Source organism: Ricinus communis, chromosome 7 (assembly GCF_019578655.1).
Source record: "Ricinus communis isolate WT05 ecotype wild-type chromosome 7, ASM1957865v1, whole genome shotgun sequence".
Taxonomy (NCBI): domain Eukaryota; kingdom Viridiplantae; phylum Streptophyta; class Magnoliopsida; order Malpighiales; family Euphorbiaceae; genus Ricinus; species Ricinus communis.
Window position 1 is genome coordinate 15,807,837 of NC_063262.1, and position 11,673 is coordinate 15,819,509.

At 40.7% G+C, this 11,673-nt stretch overlaps 1 non-coding gene across 1 annotated transcript; it reads right to left on the reverse strand.

Annotated features, from left to right (window-relative positions):
• Window positions 1-6,791: 6,791 nt before the first annotated feature.
• On the reverse strand, window positions 6,792-6,898 carry LOC125370755. Its single transcript, XR_007216858.1, has one exon. It is a non-coding gene; the product is annotated as a small nucleolar RNA R71 (small nucleolar RNA).
• Between the last annotated feature and the right edge of the window lie 4,775 nt (window positions 6,899-11,673).

Below are 11,673 nucleotides of genomic sequence, written 5' to 3' on the forward strand. Positions count from 1 at the left end.
TACATGTCATGCACTTGGGTTGTATTGCCTTTGTTCTCTTAGTTGAGCATTCCATGCGGGGTATCCATAACATTTTACACTAAGGACAGTGTGTTCTTCAAGTGTGGGGTACTTATGGGTAAACCTTAATCTCTCATATGGATTTTTAATATATCTGATATTGCCATGGCTAGGTGGTGTGTATTTTTAGTGGATATTAGGACACTGTGTTTTTATGCACTTGAGTATGCTATCTTTGAGCTGATTGATGACTTGATTTATAGAATTGTAGTTACTTTTCTTTGTTGTTCATTGTCCTTAGAAAACAATTTATGGTGTTTTACACATCAACCCTGCCGGGTTAAACAGGTGTTATTTAATTGTTTTTTCGAATTGTCGAATTTTCACTTAGAACGTTGATAATATCGTATGCATGTGTTTCTTAAGTAATGATTCAATTAATGATGTTGCGAACCAACTGCACCTAATACCACACCTGAAAGTGAGATTTTGAGCCAGTTGAGCATTCATTATACTTATGCTCTTTATATTTCTTGTTTGAGTGTGCATTGTACTTAACTTTGCTTCTAGAACTTGCTTTGTAATGCGTGTTGAAGTTACATGAATATTGCAAATACCATGAGATGATTTGGGCGATTTAGGATTCACCACATTGACCAAAAGCCTATCACCTTATGTTTCCATTAGTTAGCCAGTTTTTGAGCCTTAACCTTTTCTTCATAATTTACACCTATACACTTCAATTATACCATTCTTTACATTTATCTTTCCTTTACCCTTATGCTGGAATTTCTTTTTGTGATTTATTCAACTTTATGTGGGATTAAAATGCTAGTTGCTATGTTGGTAAATTCACTAAATCTTTTTGATATTTTAAATGCTCCCTTTGATCCAATTTGTATTTGTTATTCTTTATGTTTATTCGAGTTGTATGCAGTGGTCGCTAATAAGCTGCTAGTACATTATTATAAAAAAAAAAAGAGAAAAAAAGAAGAAGAAGAAAAAAAAAGAATATATAATAAACAAATCTCTTTAATTATTTATCTTTTTATTGGATTTAGAGCATTTGCGAGCGTTATTCTATGAAGTAGGGATTTTAGTGAATGATTCTTTTTGTGATCTTAGGCATTTAATCCTTTGAGCATATACTATTGTTTATCACACGAATTCCAGCACTTTCACACTTCTATCCAAATCTCCGTACCTTTACCTTAGCCCCATTTCAACCTTGGTAAAGACCCTTTGATTTTGGTATTTACTTATTCACAATAGCGAAGATATGATTTATGAGCAAGCTTATGGTGAGCGGGTCTTGTGCATTTGCTTTAAGGGATTTGTTATTCACCTAATATACACTTTGAGCAACTTGAGTGATCCCTGTGAGGCATTGGTTCATGATGTTTGTGTTGAGTTGTCATTTAAGTTACTCATGCATTAATATTATTTACATTCTCTGTTAATGATTTGTAACTTGATTTATGATTGAGTATCCTTTGAGATGTGTTGAATAGTATCTGTTGTGGACTAGGGGCATAAACTGTAAGGAATTGCTGACTGCAGTTTTGTAAGGAGAGTTGTTAATTGCTTGAGGACAAGCAATAGCTTAAGTGTGGGGTGATTTGATATGCATAGTTTTACACATATTTGCTTGCATATTATTGCGTATTTTCTTAGCAATTATTATGCATTTATTCCAAGATCACCCGTGTTTTATGTTCTTTTGCATTTCAGGAGAATTTATAGGACCATCATCAGTATTTGAGCAATTATAGATCAATACATGCGAAAACATAAGGGAATTCATCAAGATCGGACAAGAGCTCGCAGTGCAAACATTGAGCACGGCCTAGGTCAAGGCTGTGCTGATCACCACTGCCTGGACTCTAGCCGTGACCAACCATGAGCTTTTGGTTTTCAAAACATGGCACTTTGGGCATGGTTTCTGTAGCCACCACGGCCTCTAGCACTGCCCGTGGTGGCTCAGCACCGGCGGGGGCATGACCATGAAGAAACACTAATTGTTGAGATCCGAATGTTCAGCACGGCCTGGACTCCGGCCGTGTTGACCAGCACGGCCTTGACCACGGCCGTGCTGAGACAATTATATAAGGAAAACTGTCTTTTTAGGGTTAGCAAAGCAAGGAGTGAGAGAGAGCTCTGGCGGCTGGTTTGGTTTTTGCATAGTGCTGAGTTCGGGAGAGAGTTGTAGAGAGAAAGAATCCCGGAATCGCAAGGTTCCAAATGCAAAACAGTAGTGGAGCAATTCAAGAGGCAATTTGGGAGATTAATCGTAGTGTAGATCTAGATTTGGAGCTGTTCTTCCAATTTGAGAGAAAAGGATGTACATGTTTCATTTTCATTATTCTTCCATTGCAATTGATTTCCTAGTTATTTTAAACATGAACATGTTTAGCTAGATTGATTAAATCCATTGAGATTTCTTTACTATGTTGGCTTAATATTATATTGTTGGATTGTTTAAGTTAGTTTTGTATTCTTCTTGCTTTCAGTATTAATAAGATAATGCATTATTCATGAGATGTTGTGAATTGTGGTGTTTAGATTGCTTTATGAGATTGAGAAGTCCATTTGGCAATTGGAATTTTGAATAGTTAGAACTGGTTAATAATCACTTAGAGATAAGGATAATTAACTAGTCGGATTAAGAATTATGATGAAGATGATTCTATGCATATTTATTGATTGTTTATCAGTCGTTTATTCATGTATTTAAGTCATATTTATTCCTGTTTGATCGCACTTTGGTATGTTTATGAGTTTTTCAGGATTTCAGACTCATTGATGGGAAATTGATTGATTTTTGGGCAGAAACCAAGCTATATGGATTATTTACGCATATTAGATGTTTGTCGGAGTCGATTCCTTGATAAGCGCGCAATTCAAGGCCTTCGCACGGGCAATTGCACGGCCATGCACATTTGCACAGCCCGTTGCACGGCCTCCCTTCCCCATTGCATGGGCCGTGCATATTTGCACGGGCCATGGCACAGGCTAGGGCACTTCTGCCTATAAGTAGGCGCACGTAAAATGAGACAGGGTTCCACTTATGATTTCTAGACTTCTCTACGCGCGCGACCCCTCACTTCTGCACCTCTGTTCTTGACATTTTGGGAGACCAATGTCAGTTTAAAGGATTGATTTGGAGGATTCAAGCAAAGATTGAAGTTTCTAGATGATTGACCGAGACATCCGAGATCCATACTTGAGGCTAGTTTCAGAATTGGCACTTGCGACATTCCCACTCCGATCGATAGAAGAGCGGTTATATGTTCCATTTTCTTTTTTGTTATTTATTTCCTTTTGTTTTTTTTTTCTTTCATTATGAGTAGCTAGGACTGCCGAACCCATTGGGGTTCATCTTTGTTGATGGTTTGTGTTTAAATATTGGATTTTTATCTGCCACTTTTTAATCTTCTTACTGTTTAGTAATAAAATTTGATTCAATTAATTTGAGACGTTAAATTAATTGTCTTTTGGGTTGTTTCTTGACATTGAGAAATGCTTTTTACAACTGGAAATTAAATAGTAAGAACTGGCAGTTAACACTTAGAGATAAGGTTAATTCACTCGCCGGATTAAGAATTAACAATTCTTAATAGTTCTAAATCACGCTTAATGCTAATCTGTAGTAATCTGATAGGAAAAGATTCCATTAGGTTATTGTAGATTTAGGAACTCAGTGAGCTCTAGAGAGGAGCGGAGTTCGATTCAGGATTTAGGCACGGGTAGTAAGATTGGCAATTTATAAAGTCAACCTTAGAATTCCATCACTTAGGTCCCCTTTGGGTTTGCTTCTTTGTTACGGTTGTCTTTCGATTAACAATTGCTGTTGTTCCTTTATTTGCATTCATAAGCATTAGTTAATTAATTTAGACTTCACACACCTTATTTCAGACTAAATAACATAACGAACAGTAGTAACTTTAGGTTTACCCGATCTCCAGGCATACGACCTTGATACTCACTAGTGCTAGACCGCATCGATAGGTTCACTGCCTTAGGTGTAGGTTGCATAAGCCCATCAAGTTTTTGGCGCCGTTGCCAGGGACTTTAACGGTGAACTAGAGTGAATTGTTTTTGTGTTAATTTAGTCATTATTTATTTATTCTTTATTTTTTATTTTATTTTATTTTTGTTGATTGGTGGTTGTTTGGTTGTCGGTTTCAAGTAGTTTATGACCAGGAGCTCTAACCCTGATTCCATAGCACCCTTATCTGACCCGGAGCGCTCTCTCAGATTATTGAGACGACGTTTGCAGGCAGTTGAGGAGGACGGAGTTACAGTTCAGGTTCAAGGAGCTGACGCGATGGAGAACCTCAACCCCCAGGCCGATGATGATCAGAGGACGATTGATGGGCTCTTTATACAACCTACACCTAAGGCAGTGAACCTACCGATGCAGCCTAGCACTAGTGAGTATCAAGGTCGTATCCCTAGAGATCGGGTGAACCTAGAGTTACTACTGCTTGCTATGTTATCTAGTCTGAAATAGGGTGTGAAAGTTCTAACATACCAGCTAATGGTTATGAGTGCAATTAAGTAAATGAAGGACAACGAACAATCAAAAGACAATTGCAAAGAGAGAAACTGATAAGCATCATACTACACATGTTTTCATGCCCGATTGTTCACATTTTTATGCATGATTATCCCGTTTTATGCTAGAATCACCTGTCTTTTGTTTCCCTTTTCGTTTCAGGTCATTTTTGAAGGACACCATCAGTAATCGAGGGAAATACGTGTGATTACGGAGCAAAATCCATCAAATTGGTCGAGAACAAGCACCCCGAGGGTTGAGCACGGCCTGGACTCCGGCCGTGCTGAATTATCAAGAGGCTATCCCCAATTGTGCCATTTCAGCACGACTTCCGTAGCCACCACGGCCTCCAGCACGGCCTGTGGTGGATCAGCACCGGCTTGGGCACGGCCTGTGGTGGCTTAGCATAACAGACTCCACAGATTCAGCACAGCCTGGACTCCGGTCGTGCTGAATCATCACAGCCTGGACTCCGGCCGTGCTGAATCAACTATATAGGCGATTTTGAATTCTAATTGAAGAGGACGATTTTTGGACTCAATTCCAAGACACACACTTAATCAAATATTTCCTATACCTCAATTGTAGACCTGGAGAGATCAATTTTCATCAATTGAAGGGGGGATTCCACTTATTCCAACATCGAATTGAAGATCAAGACAAACTTTGGGAGCATTCAAGAGGCAACTAGGGTTTGAGATTTTGAATTTGCAAATTTAGGGTTTCTCATTTAGCTTGAAAGAGAAGGGTGTACATACCTTTAATTTGTTTTTCCTTATTTTGTTCTTTAATTGCTTTGACTATGAACATGAGCGTACTAGATCTTTTGAATCCATTAGGGTTCACCTTTGTTGATGGATTATGCTTAATTGTTAGTTTTTTATAATTGTCATTCTTGCAATCTTCTTGCTATTCAATAATAAAAGTTTGATGCAGTTAATTTGAGACGTTGGATTAATTGTTTATTAGGTTGTTTCTTGACATTGAGAAATGCTTGTTACAACTGGATTTTGAATAGTAAGGACTGGTAGTTAACACTTAGAGATGAGGTTGATTTACTCGCCGGATTAAGAACTAACAACTCTTAATAGTCTTAAATCATACTTAATGCTAATTTGTAGTAATCTGATAGGAAGAGATTCCATTAGGTTAGTGCAGGTTTAGGAATCCGGTAAGCTCGAGAGAGGAACCGGGATTCAATTCAGGATTTAGGCACGGGTAAGCAAGATCGGCAATCCATAAAATTCATCTTTAGAATTCCATCACTTAGGCTCCCTTTTGGATTTATTTCTCTCTTTACAATTGTCTTTTAATTGTCTATTGTTGTCCTTCATTTACTTAATTGCACTCATAACCATTAGCTGGTATGTTAGAACTTTCACACCCTATTTCAGACTAGATAACATAGGAAGCAGTAGTAACTCTAGGTTCACCCGATCTCCAGGGATACGACCTTGATACTCACTAGTGCTAGGCTGCATCGGTAGGTTCACTGCCTTAGGTGTAGGTTGCATAAAGAGCCCATCAAGTTTTTGGCGCCGTTGCCGGGGAGTCAGAATTGAACTAGAGTGAATTATTTTTGTGTTAATTTAGTCATTATTTATTTTATTCATTTATTCTTTAATTTTATTATTATTTATTATTATATTATTTTTGTTGATCGGTGGTTGTGTGGACTTTCGGTTTCAGGTAGTTTATGACCAGGAGCTCAAACTCGAATCTTATAGAGCCTCTATCTGATCCAGAACGATCCCTCAGACTCTTAAGGAAGAGGTTGCAATTAGAAGAGGAGGAGATTGAGGTTGAGGTACCTGTGGATAGACTAGACACGATGGAAAACCATGACCCCCACGCCGATGAGGATCAGAGGACGATGTACGAGTTTGCTCGACCATCTTTGGATGGGACGAAAACTAGTATAGTCAGACCTGCTGTAGCGGCCAACAATTTTGAGATAAAGGCCAATGTTATCCAGATGATCCAACAAAGCGTGCAGTTTGGAGGATTGCCCAGCGAGGATCCCAATGCACATATCTCCAACTTTTTGGAGATTTGTGACACATTCAAAATAAATGGAACAACCGATGATGCCATTCGGCTGAGATTGTTTCCATTTTCCTTGAGGGATAGAGCAAAGAGATGGTTGCAATCTCTTCCACAACAGACGATCACTACCTGGAAGGCGTTGGCCGAAAAATTTTTATATAAGTATTTTCCTCCCACTAAAACTGCTAAACTTAGAAATGACATATCTTCTTTTGTGCAGTTTGATGATGAAAGCATGTACGATGCATGGGAGAGATTTAAAGATCTTTTGAGATGCTGCCCACATCACGGATTGCCAGTGTGGATGCAGGTTCAGACCTTCTACAGCGGGTTGAACCTCGCAACAAGGCAGATGGTGGATGCTACAGCAGGTGGGGCGCTAAATAGTAAGATGCCCAAGTAAGCTCAGAACTTGATAGAGGAAATGGCCATGAACAACTATCAGTGGCAATCCTCTAGGAGCCGACCAGGAAGACAAGGAGTGGTCAACTAAGTGGACTCTACAGCAGCCTTGGCAGCTCAAGTGGAGCTTCTAGCCAAGAAGATCGACCAACCTCAGATCTTGGGTTCACGCGTGACGTTGGGCTGCGAGTTTTGTAGTGGCCCGCATTACAAAGGCGAATCAGATCACGGGAGGTATGTTTGCTTCATCTTCTATTAGTTTTCCATCTAATTCTACTATATCTTCTGATGTTGAACAGGTTGATTATATGGGGAATGCCCTAAGACAGCAGAATAACCCCTACAGCAATATATACAACCCTGGATGGCGCAATCACTCCAATTTCAGTTGGAGGAACAATAATGCCTAGGGTCCGCCAGGTTTCCAAAGACTTTCATCAATGTACCACAAGAACAACCACCGGGCTCGCACAAGCTCCTCCTCCCCAAGAAAAGAAGTCAAATTTAGAGGAGCTCATAATGAAGTTTGTGACATCTACAGAAACAAGATTCCAGCAGACTGATAGTGCACTTAGGAATCAGCAGGCCTCGATTCAGAACTTGGAGACTCAAATTGGCCAAATTTCTAAGATGCTTTCAGAGAGACCTTCAGGATCGCTCCCTAGCACTATAGAGTCAAACCCGAGGGAGCATTGCAAAGCTATCACCTTACGTTCAGGTAAGAATTTGACTGGTTCTTCGCCTTTAGCTGATAAGGATAATACAATCGTGCAGGACGAGCCAGCTAAGGAAGGACCAGACCTTGAGATGGTAAAGAATGAGAGAAAGAAAGAAGACAGGCAAAAGAGCCCTGTGCGGGAGCATCAGCCCCCGGTACCATATCCTGCAAGGTTGAGATAGGATATGGTGGACAAGCAATATAGTAAGTTTCTTGACTTATTTAAGCAGCTGAAAATTAACTTACCTTTTGTTGAGGCAATTTCACAGATGCCGAAATACGCCAAGTTCTTAAAGGAGATTTTGAGCAACAAGAGGAAGTTGGAGGATCTTGGTCAGGTGGTGCTTAATGAGGAGTGTTCAGCTATTCTCCAGAACAAACTGCCACTCAAGCGACGAGATCCAAGGAGTTTTACTATCCCTTGTATGATTGGTGATTTATCAATTAGTGGTGCATTGGGCTGATTTAGGAGCCGATTAACTTAATGCCCACTAGTTTATTTGCCAAATTAGGGTTGCATGAGCCAAAGCCTACTAGGATGAGTGTTCAATTAGCAGATAGGACTGTTAAAATTCCTAGAGGTATTGTTGAAGATGTACTTGTAAAGGTAGTTAAATTTATCTTTCCTGTAGATTTTGTGGTAATGGATATGGAGGGTGATAGCACTGTGCCTCTTATCTTGGGTAGGCCTTTCCTAGCTACATCGAGGGTCAAGTATCGATGTAAGCGATGGAAAGCTTAAGCTAGAGTTAATGATGAGACCATTACCTTTGACTGGCCACTTCCATGGGGCGATCCGGACTATGATAATACTGTATGTTCTATTGATGTGATTGATGATGTGGTTGAGTCCCATTTACAAGAAATTTTATGTTCGACCCTTTGCAAGTAGCATTAGGCCGAGGATGAGGAGGAGTTGTCCAACGAGCAAGTGTTGGAGCAACTCACGTTTTATTGGCTTCCGAGCCGAGCTTGTCAACTGATCCCTATCTTTTCTTGACAGTCCGGGGTGCGGAAAGTAAAGACTTCATTCGAGGACCCACCAGTTTTAGAACTGAAGGAGTTACCGAGCCACTTGGTTTATGCCTTCCTGGATGAAGAGAAGCGCTTACCAGTAATCATAGCAGCCGATCTAACTCCTGAAGAATAAGCCATGCTGTTGGAAGTTCTAAGGAAGTACAAGAAGGCCTTTGCTTTCAATATAGCCGATATCCTGGGCATAAATCCAAGTTTCTGCTCTCATAAGATTTCATTGGGGGACAGTTTCAGGCCGGTCATTCAGCCTCAAAGACGACTCAATCCGAACATGAAAGAAGTGGTAAAGAAGGAGGTAATTAAACTTCTTGATGCAGGTTTGATATATCCTATTTCTGACAGTTCATGGGTTAGTCCTATATAGGTTGTACCCAAGAAAGGAGGCATCACAGTGGTAAGGAATAAGAAGGATGAGCTGATCCCGACTCAGACGGTAACAGGCTTCCGAGTTTGCATTGATTACCGTAGGCTTAATGATGCAACTCGGAAGGACCACTTTCCTCTTCCTTTCATTGATCAGATGATTGAATGTTTAGCAGGTCACATGTTTTATTGTTTTCTTAATGGCTTTTCAGGTTACTTTCAAATTCCTATTGCACCTAAGGACCAAGAGAAGACTACCTTCACCTGCCCTTATGGGACGTTTGCTTATAGACGGATGCCATTCGGACTGTGCAATGCACCGGCTACATTTCAGCGGTGCATGATGGCTATTTTTGAGGACATGATTGAGGAGTCTATGGAGGTATTTATGGATGACTTCTCTATTTTTGGTAATTCTTTCTCTCTTTGTTTGGCAAACCTTGAGCGCATGTTAGCTAGATGTATTGAGGCTAACTTGGTACTAAACTGGGAAAAATGTCACTTCATGGGGAAAGAGGGGATTGTTTTAGGGCATAAGATCTCTCAGGCTGGGATGGAGGTGGATAGAGCTAAGGTAGAAGTAATATCTAAGCTACCTCCTCCTAGTTCCTTAAGAACATTAGGAGTTTTCCGGGCCATGCAGGGTTTTATAGGAGATTTATTAGAGATTTTTCTAAGATTGCTAGGCCCTCACTCAATTGTTAGTTAAGGATGTACCTTTTATTTTTGATGATGCATGCGTGGCGACTTTTGAGTTACTTAAGAAACTTATTCAGCCCCAATCATGGTTTCTCCGCCTGAACGATGTGCGATGCTAGTGATTATGCAGTTGGAGCTGTGCTTGGATAGAGGATTGAAAAGAAGTTTCAACCCATTTACTACGCTAGCAAGACCTTGACAAGGGCCCAAGAACACTACACCACCATAGAGAAGGAGTTATTGGTGGTTGTTTACGCCTTCGACAAGTTTAGATCATACCTCGTTCTCTCCAAAACCATTGTCTTCACGGACCACTCGGCATTGAGGTACTTATTCCTGAAAAATGATGCAAAACCAAGATTGATTCGGTGGATTCTTTTGTTACAGGAATTTGACGTCGAGATCAAGGATAAGAAGGGCGCGGAGAATCTAGCAGCGGACCATTTATCGAGATTGGAAAATCCTCACTTAGATGCACTTGATGAGACGACCATAGATGATCGATTTCCAGAAGAACATTTGTATGTCACTCAGGTATACACTGATACTCCCTGGTTTTCTGATTATGCTAACTATTTGGTTGCTAGGGTTCTACCAAAGGGTATGGCGTGTCGACGAAAAGAAGAAATTCTTCGCTGATTTGAAATACTATATTTGGGAAGATCCCTTTTTGTTTAAAGTATGTGCAGATCAGGTGATTCGCCATTGTGTATATGGCGAGGAGACTCTCCAAATATTAAAGCAATGCCATGAGGGACCCACTAGAGGTCATTAAGCAGCAAACCATACTGCGAGGAAGGTGCTAGAGGCAGGATTCTATTGGCCTACGCTCTTCCAAGATGCACGGAAATTTGTTAAGGTTTGTGACCCTTGCTAGCGCGTAGGTAATATCTCTTCTCGTGATGAGATGCCCCAAACTAGTGTGCAAGTCGTTGAGATTTTTGATGTCTGGGGCATCGACTTCATGGGACCCTTTCCCTCTTCGTATGGTAATAAGTACATTCTGGTTGCTGTGCTGAATATTTCTCTAAGTGGCTCAAGCTCGAAGCACGATGATGCTAGGGTTGTCTGCAGGTTCCTTAAGCGATTGTTTGCTAGGTTTGGCATACCTAGGGCGCTTATTAGTGATAGAGGAACACATTTCTGCAACACCCAATTAGAGAAAGTACTTAAGCAGTACGGAGTTACTCATCGGTTCTCTACTCCCTATCACCCCTAGACTAGTGGGCAGGTTGAGGTAACTAATAGGGGTATTAAACGTATTTTAGAGAGAACCGTTAGTACCAGTAGGAAGGACCGGACTCTTAAGTTAGATGATGCATTATGGGCGTTTAGGACTGCTTTTAGGACATCTATAGGTTTTACGCCCTATCGCCTTGTTTATGGAAAGTCATGTCATTTGCCTATTGAGTTAGAGCATAGGGCACTTTGGGCCCTTAGAACTTGTAACTTTGATATTGATTCTGCAGGTAAGGAGCGACAATGGCAGCTGAGTGAGCTAGATGAGTGGCGCCAGCAGGCATACGAAAACTCCTCAACTTACAAAGCAAGGACTAAGAAATGGCATGATCAAAGGATTCGTGAGCCTAAGGAATTTCAGGTTGGGGATCGAGTGTTGCTTTACAACTCTCGCCGTCTGTTTCCGAAAGCTGCTGAGACTCGTTGGTCTAGACCATTTCAGATCGGACAAGTCTTTCCATATGGAGTGGTAGAGTTGCATCATCCAGAGAAGGGGAACTTCAAAGTGAACGGCCATCGGCTAAAGCGATATCATTGTAACTCGTTGGATAGTGAGCAACGAGTTGACCTGGCTTTGTATGCACAGAAAGGGTGATCCGAATGAGTCACGCTT